This window comes from Macrobrachium rosenbergii, chromosome 41, assembly GCF_040412425.1.
Source record: "Macrobrachium rosenbergii isolate ZJJX-2024 chromosome 41, ASM4041242v1, whole genome shotgun sequence".
NCBI lineage: Eukaryota > Metazoa > Arthropoda > Malacostraca > Decapoda > Palaemonidae > Macrobrachium > Macrobrachium rosenbergii.
This window is the reverse complement of record NC_089781.1, coordinates 20,767,881-20,778,372: the sequence shown is the minus strand read 5'-3', so window position 1 is coordinate 20,778,372 and position 10,492 is coordinate 20,767,881.

The following is a 10,492-nucleotide window of genomic DNA, read 5'->3' as shown; positions in this document are numbered from 1 at the left end:
ACAAGAGGGATTCATCCATGAATTATTCATCTGAAAAAATTAAGTGGAGTTATAATTCATCGATATATTATGGAATTATAATTACCATAATGAAATTACAGAAACGCAAAAAAACAAAAAGTCAGAAGAGAAAAATGACGATAGGAAAGTAAATAAACTGGTGAACGCACATGCAAGTAATACGTAATTCTAGACTCCTTTTCCAAAACATGTTAATATGGAGACCCCAATCTTCTGTGATGAAATCGCCCACTAGTTACTGAACGTAATGTAGGATTACAAACCCGTTTATCAAAGACTAATCTCTCTCTCTCTCTCTCTCTCTCTCTCTCTCTCTCTCTCTCTCTCTCTCTCTCTCTCTCTCCTATGACGAAGCATTAGACGGATGATGATGATGATGAGAGTAATATAATAACGGTTGCATTCAGAGCTGGGTGACAGAGTAGGGTAATTGCTTTTTAATCTGGGGGATATTGTGAAGGATTTAAACTGCTTTTTCTCGCAAATATCCCAAAAGAAGTCAGTTTGTTTTCGGAAACTTTTCGTCCAAAAAGAATGAGGTGGCAGGGCATGAAATGTTTTATAGAATTTATTACGAGCGGATGAGTGATTTTTAATTATTTATTCAAAGTTCCTTTATTTAAAAGTTTGAAGGCCAGGAATGATATTCTGATGTTGATAACCTTTACTTTTCTGACCCTAGTCTATAGGAAGTAATCAGAAGTAATCAGTCAATTAATTCATCACCTTAGGAATAATCAGTATATATATATATATATATATATATATATATATATATATATATATATATATATATATATATATATATATATATATATATATATATATATGTGTGTGTGTGTTTATATATTTTATATATTTTATATATGACACACACACACACACACACACACACACACACACATATATATATATATATATATATATATATATATATATATATATATATATACATACATATATATATATATATATATATATATATATATATATATATATATATACATACATATATATATATATATATATATAAAACCTAAAATAAAAAAATAAGAAATTGCATAGTAACGAAGAAATACTCAAAATTTCGTTTCCGGAGGTAAACTTAATCATCAATTATATTTTTCGTAGAACAGAAATATGTATTTACCCTGGCAGTTAGGAATTTCCCAATATCATAAAATATCATACATATAAGAGAAAACAAAATCAACCTTATCTGAGGCGAAGGTTATGAGAAGAAAGAAAATTATTCCGTCTGATGAAAAAACTTCGTTGTTTCTTCAGGGGTGGACCATCACACTACGACACGCACGCGAAGTCTGTTGCTTAATATGCATAATATCTCAACAACAGCCATCCCTCCCTTCCCTCCTCTGTAACCCCCCTCCCTCCCCCTACACCAACAACCAACCCAATATGCATAATATCTTCCAAGCAACACCCTCCCCTCCCCTCCCCTCCTCCCCTTGGAACTCCCAGCCATCATACCCTCTCCTAACCTTTACCCCCACTTTATTCTACTTCTTAAACAAAGGAAAAATGTTTGTAGCGTCGCCTCGTTGTCTCAAGGGCACAGATCATGGACATAAATAGCGTACAGATATTAAGAAAATGCTAGTAAACAAACATAAACATACGTACATGCATACACACAAAGATATATATATATATATATATATATATATATATATATATATATATGTATATATATGTATATATATATATATATATATATATATATATATATATATATATATATATATATATATATATATTCCCCGATATACAAATTATAACTATTTCCTTTTCCTCTGGTTTCTCCTTTATGTATATATATATACATTGAGAAGAATAACTAAATATATATATATATATATGTATATATATATATATATATATATATATATATATATATATATATATATATATATATATATATATATATATATATTTCTATATTCCCTTCAATTCTTGACCTAATTCCTTCGGAGACACATAAGATTCGCTTTATCGTGACAATCCTTGACAGAAGATGATGGTTCCTGATTTGTCCTTGGGAATTCAACACGAAAAATAATTGCTTTCTGTTGTTCAGTGTCACGGAATTTCAAATGATTCCCTGCCATTATTTCTAATAATGTCTTTGGCTTGGCTCAAGTTGAAACGAAACATAATCTAGCCGATTTGTCTGTTAATGTTTTGGTAAAAAAAAAATAACAATTTTTTTTTCTATTTAATATTGCAGAAGTCGAATTTGTCTGTTAATGTTTTGGTGAAAAAAAGAAAAGCAATGTTTTCTTTTCTATTTGATAATGAAGAAATCCGATTTGTCTGTTAATGTTTTGGTAAAAAAAACGAAATATAATGTTTTTTTCTATTTCATGATGAAGAAATCGGTTTTGTCTGTTAATATTTTGGTGAAAAAACAGAAACAATGTTTTCCTGTTTGTTACTGAAGAAGTGGAATTTTGAGGATTCGTCACATGTTAGATCGAAGTCTACATACAGTAAATGTCAATATAATTTGCAGAGGTACTGACGACGTAAAAAATTATAGAAATAATTTCTAGAAAATAGGTAACCGTCCATCTAATTTTGAAATTTATGCACCTAATGCTAGCAGCAATAAGTACTATCAGATGTTATAATATTTCATTCGAATTTGGGTGTCCGCAATTGAACGCATTGTATTCTTAGAATATTTATTGCACTATTAAGACAATCCAATGGACAATTAAACGAATGTAATGAGGATAATAGAAGAAATGCGACACATTATTGAAGAATGAAACACGGACAAATTGCAGGATATACGATACATTGATGTGGAAACAGTTTTACATAATTAAGAGGCAATTATTTTATAATTAGCAGTACTAAGACTCAGAACAAACATTCTCGTCTTCTTCATATATAACGTTCTCTCTCTCTCTCTCTCTCTCTCTCTCTCTCTCTCTCTCTCTCTCTCTCTCTCTCTCTCTCTCTCTCTCTCTCTCTCTAAATAAATAAATAAATAAATAAATAAATAATAAATAAATAAATAAATATATAAATAAATAAATAAGTAAATGAATAAATAAATAAATAAATAAATAAATATATATATATATATATATATATATATATATATATATATATATATATATACATACACATATATACATACATACATATGTCTCCCACCCATGAATTCTCTCTTTGCTTCCCACCCAGAAACCCCCTCTCTCTCTCTCTCTCTCTCTCTCTCTCTCTCTCTCTCTCTCTCTCTCTCTCTCTCTCTCTCTCTCTCTCTCTCTCTCATCATGATTTGCCGTTGCGTCAGTCCGAAGAAAACAGTAATATCAGGTCAAGAGTTCTGATACAGATAACTAGAGATATAACGAGGAATTACATTACTGCAATACATCTCAAATCCTCTGGGGATTACAGTTCGTAACCCTTAGCGAGTTAGAAAGTTCAAGGGGAGAGTTGGAAATCAACTTGACAGAGAACTGCAAACGATTTATCGTTTCTAGTTTTCTGTAAAAGAAATTCTGTAAAAGAAAACTATTGAGATGGCTATTTGTCTGTCCGTCCACACTTTTCTGTCCGCCCTCAGATCTTAAAACTACTGAGGCTAGAGGGTTGCATATTGGTATGTTGATCATCCACCCTCCAATCATCAAACATACCAAATTGCAGCCATCTAGCCTCAGTAGTTTTCATTTTATTTAAGGTTAAAGTTAACCATAACAGTGCGTCTGGCAACCATGTAGGGCCTTGGTTAAAGTTTCATGGGTCGCGACTCATACAGCATTATGCCGAGACCACCGAAAGATAGATCTATTTTCGGTGGCCTTGATTACACGCTGTAGCGGCTGTACAGAAAACTCGATTGCGCCGAAGAAACTTGGACGCATTTTTTACTTGGTTTGTTTGAAAATTACGTGACGAGTAGCGCTTAGTGATTGTTTTCGATATGTAATGTGGGTTTATTTTACTAATTAAGGATCTTTCTTTACCTGCGAATAGATATTTCGTGAAGGCTTTTTTTTAAGATATGTACATGAGATTACTTCATCCAACATATTTTAAAAAAAGGAGGGAAACTAGGAATTTCAGTTAAATATTATTTTGATATTTGTGTTAGCTTATAATGCCTTTCAGATCCAGCTGTTTAGATTTTATGTTAACATGTGTTATTATAGGAAATAAAATACGACGGTAGGCCGCTATTTATCAACTTACATAAACGCTATATATATAATTTCTTTTATCAATTACCATTTAGGTTATTTCAGGTATAACTTCACAGTGGACAGTAAAACCTTAGGTAAACTCATTTTGATGAATATTTAAAAAAAAACCATCTCATCATTTAGGCTATTTTAAGTATATCTGCACAGTGGACAGTAAAACCTTAAGGAAAAAAAATCCTGTGAATATTAAAGAAAAATGCATCTCATCTTTTTGGCCGTTTCAAGTATACAGTGAATTTTCTTGGCCACTAATGATTATACTTTTTAATACACTTGCCAGGATGAGGGTTCTCTCTCTCTCTCTCTCTCTCTCTCTCTCAATGAAAAATGAATATTTTTTTCAGATACTATCTAAATTACAAATTCATTCCTTTCAAGCATTTTATTTACTCATTGCAATATCAAAACGTCTTAAGCAAAAAAAAGAAAAATCGGAGAATGATAAACCAAATGAAAAACCAAGAAAAATGCATCTCACTTTACCTGAAGCCGGCTCACGCTTTACCTATCTCCTAGCAATTCCCTTAACAAAATGCCAATAGATTGCCAAGGAAATAGAATATTCTCTTCTCGTCTTTTTACCGATCTTCGGCACACGTAATATGCTATCACCGGTGTTGTGAATAGAAAAAAGAAGATTCGGCTAGTTCTGTTAGCATATTCGTGTTTTTTCTTTACTCTTTTACTGTTATATACAAAACGGAGAAAAACTGTTCAGTATCTTTAAAACATAACATGGTTTTTTTTTTTTGCAACGGTTGAACTGAGGCAGTTATTTGAAGCTTGGATTTTAGTCTTTTATAACAATAAATATTATTATTTATTTTGCCCGTTTCGAATGTACAGTGCTGAAATGCTAAAAATATCTTTATTTAGGAAAGGCAATAAGAGATTTTGATATTGCAATGAGCAAATAAAATGTTTAAAAGAAATGAGTTTGAAAATTTCATTTAGTATCTGAAAAATATTCATTTTTCATAGAGAGAGAGAGAGAGAGAGAGAGAGAGAGAGAGAGAGAGAACCCTCTTCCTGGAAAGTGTATTTAAAAGTATAATCTTCAGTGACCAAGAAAATTCACTGGATTTCATGGAAATAACTGATTTTGCTAATTGTTTATTGAAACATGAAGTTCATTGGTACCGTCCAAATTATTACCTATGCATGCATGTGTGGTTTTTAGGTGGATTTATGTTCAATTGGTGATAATTAAACAATCTATTATAGAGAGCCTTCTCTTATCTCTTCACTTAATACCACTGTAAGCATTCATCTCATGATTTTACGTAGACTTCTGTTCATTTGGTAATAATTAAATAATCAGTAATAGAAATTCTTCTCTAGCTGTCCCCACTACTGAAATCTTTCCCCGCGCACTTCAGAACTCTTCCCAGCTCTGCAATATCCAGTGTCATTTGCACAGCCGAAAGTGATTGCGCCCTCAGGGCAATGCAAACCGGCACATATTGCAGATATATTCATATCCCGGTCGTCATCTGATCTCCATGCTCATTTGCATTCACGCTTTGACAACTATCACATTATCCATCACCTCAGTTTTTATTGCAAAGTCGTATTGGTTTCCTCGTGATTTATAGTCTTTTCTTAATGTAGCAGTAGATATTTTTTATTTAAGATTATTTAGAATTTTCTACTTTTCACCTTACCAGAAAGGTTTGTACCAAGAAAGGTTTGATTTAATATCTTGATCACCAAAATTAAATTATATGAAGCATTTATATTTTATGGATTTAGTAAGAAATAAACGCTGGAATGCTATTCAATTTACCATAAATAGCCATTGCATAACCAGCAATAATTATATCCATTACAGAACTAATATTACAGGATTATTAACCAATGCCACTGAAGACTGAAAAATATCGTGAAGCCTTGAACGTAAGTTAGACGAATATTACATACATACATACATACATACATACATACATACATACATACATACATACATACATACATACATACATACATATATATATTAATCAACGTCACTGAAGATTGAAAAAAATCGTGAAGCGTAGAACATAAGTTGACGAATATAACACATACATGCATACATACATACATACATACATACATACATACATACATACATACATACATACATACATACATACATACATACATACAGGAGACAAATAAAATCATGAAAAAAACATTCTTAAACAATAAATTATCGCAGCAGAAAAATCCAGCACATACACAACAGTGATAACATCAAAATATTATATAATAAGAAAACATACATACATACATACATACATACATACATACATACATACATACATACATACATACATGAGACAAATAAAATCATGAAAAATCATTCTTCAACAGTAACTCATTACAGCAGAAAAATCACAAACACACACAGCAATGATAACATCAAAATATTATATAACATACATACATACATACATACATACATACATACATACATACATACATACATACATACATAAAGAAGACAAATAAAGCCATGAAAAATCATAGTATTCAACAATAACACATTAATGCAGAGAAATAAAAAAACAAATACAAAAAAGCATCATCAAAATGATTCTTCAGCATACATACGTAGCCTACATACATACATTCATACGACAAATAAAATCACTATAAAAACAGAGGCTCCATCAATAACACCATTACGGCAGAGAAATCACAAACATAAACACAAAAATAACACCGTCCAAATGACCAGGTAACAGATGCAACGCCAATCTGTATGATTATCGCAAACACAGTTCCAAAATGACACCGGCAGCTCCCGACTGTGATGACAATACTTCACATTCAACAGATTCATCGGCAAATGCCGGATCGTATCAGGAACAGCATTCATAATGAAAAGCCACCGATTGCAGCCGTGATTGGATCGTCAGTGCAGAGGCGGTTTAAAAACAGTTCGCTTAAATGGATCGTGTTGTTTCGTGTCCGATTGGTGATTTGTTACGGAGGCGGGTTATTATTGTGGCTGTTATCGGTATTGGTGGTTAGAAATAACGTTCAAGTTAATAATAATAATAATAATAATAATAATAATAATAATAATAATAATTTTTATTATTAGTATTATCGCTAAGAATTCCATAATATCTTTATAAGCTGTCATGTAATTAGAATCCACAATTATATAAATAAATTGTATTGATATGAATACTAATACAATTTATTTATATATTAATATAATTTTGCATATTAATACGATTTATTTACATAATTATTAATTTTTATTATATAATTAATTTTATTTTTATTTCGATGTCGCTCTCAGTTGGTAGAGAATCCTCGCAGGGGTCGGTTGGTTCTGAATAGATGGGGCTCACCAGATGAGCCCCTTCTGTTCACAACCAACCAACCAACCTCGCCCACGAGATAGCCAGGGCGACGACCGAAATGTCGACGCCCTTAGAAAACCCCTAACGAAGATTCGTGACCACCTGAGAACGGCCTCGGGAATTTAAGTTTGTGCCGCCTGTGAAAAACTCTACGGAAATAGCCAGCCACGTTTAACTTCCTCCTAATGAGCATTGGCCGACTTTTACCAATCGTTAACATTGGCGGAAAGAGATTAACAAGAAGAATTAAAAAGACTTTGTATAAAATCAGTTCAACTGATGCTGACTGTTATTATTATTATTATTATTATTATTATTATTATTATTATTATTATTATTATTATTATTATTATTAAACTGATGTTGACATCCTTTTCAATTGAACAATAATAACTGGTATTATTATTATTATTATTATTATTATTATTATTATTATTATTATTATTATTATTATTATTATTATTATTATTATTATTATTATTATTATTATTATTAATAAAACAAAATTGATATTAACAACGATGATACAACACTGACAAGGTATTTATGAGCAGTGAATTTACACAGAAATAATGAAAACTAAAATAACAATGTCCATGAAAAACAACAATGGTATTTAAAGATAACAAAGCAAATTACCGGTATGGAAATCACAATCACTATTCCAAACACACACACACACACACAGAGAGAGAGAGAGAGAGAGAGAGAGAGAGAGAGAGAGAGAGAGAGAGAGAGAGAGAGAGAGAGAGAGAGAGCGCAAAACTGTAAACGAAGAGGATTTATGTCAATAAATGTAGCACACGCAGTCATGACGTATATAGCTTCCATTTATCTCTTTTAAAAGACTCGGCAGTCGCGATAAAGTTGATCGTGTTATGAACTCATATAATCTGTACAAACTACATTTCGGGAAAATATTATTCCAGCTGCGAATCCAGTGCATAATTTTCGCACACACAACACGGGTAAAAACAACAGCACTCAGTGCTGTAATCATTCTTTTATTTTAATACTTCTTTACCCCTTTAAAGGGGCAAGCTTCACAGCGCTGACACTTATACTAATTCACAGTAAGCCCAGTGTTCTACCAAAGAGCTGCGCGCGCGAGCCCGCACGCACACACACACACACACACACACTATGTATATACATACATATATATATGTATATATATGTAGTATATATATACATACATATAAGTATATACATATATATATATATGTATTATATATATTGTATATATATACATACATATAAGTAAATACATATATACACACACACACACACATATATATATATATATATATATATATATATATATATATATATATATATATATATATATATATATATATATATATATATATATATATATATATATATATATATATATATATATATATATATATATAATATGTATATATATATATATATATATATATATATATATATATATATATATATATATATATATATATATATATATATATATATATATATATAGTATACTGTTACGAAACTTACCAATGCTACTTGCAGTAGTACCTATAGTAACAGCAGTAGTAGGGCAGTTATAGGAATCTATGATTTCCTTAATCATCAGGGAACAAACTAATTGCGATTACTTATGCATACGATCCATTTATCATTGATGACAATACCACTATGATTTGACATTGAACAATAAAATGTATCTACATTTCTCACTGAGCAAATCATAGTCAATGAGTTTAATGGCGCAAGAGACAAGTAACAGAGGCTTTCTAAATACTGCCTGGAGACAGCTATTTGATATACGGGCGTGTAAGATGACGTATATTTACCTGTTTAGTGGAATGGTCTAAATGTAGGTAAGTTATAGTAAGGCAATTCTTATTTCAAAGTGAAAAAGTAAAAACGTAATATTTTTTTCCTATTGTAAGGGTATGATTTCTATATTTCAAAAGTCATGAGCAAAAGATCACTCATTTCTCATTCTGGCGATGAGAAGGCTACCATAAACTTGTTCCAGTTTTAAGAAACACTTGTCGACTTGCATAAACAAAAAGAGCCTGGGCTACTGGTGTCTTCCATTCCATTAAACTTAAATTATCTTCAATAATATTTTCCCGTAGCATATCGGGAAGCGCAGGCATTGGTTGCTTCAAGTTTACTGTATCATTTCTGTCTTTCTTTCGTCATTTCAATTTTCATTTTCATCTTTCCCTTCTTTTTCCACCCCGTTGGGGGTGGGTGGGGGTGGGGAAATCTGTCTCAGTGAACTGGAAGAAAATGCTAGTCTTGTCACCACATGGTAGGAATTTTTACAGTTTTGTGATTTGGTTTTTCTGGCATTGTTTTGTTATATATATAACTGGAAGAAAATGTATATATATATATATATATATATATATATATGTATGTATATATATACAAATATATATATACATATATATATGTATATATATATATATATATATATATATATATATATATATATATATATATATATATATATATATATATATATATATATATATATATATATATATATATATATATATATATATATATATATATATATATGACCATAATAACCATATAGCCTAACATGAAAATAGTTGGTGAGTTTCGAAATCAGCGCCATCCTATTATTCTGAATGCCAGAATTTTCCATTTCAAATGCTAGCCAGGAAGGATCTGACTATTGAATCTGGATTACTGATGAAATTCTCTTTCGGATAATAATCACCGGTTACATCAGTTGCCTGTAAACTAATGACAATTGTAAATCGTTAATGTAACTGCATGGGGCTTAATAGTTGTTCTGTAGGATTCGTTTAGCTTGGCTTAAATGCGAAAAATTAAAGAAAATAATAAATATTATTGCTC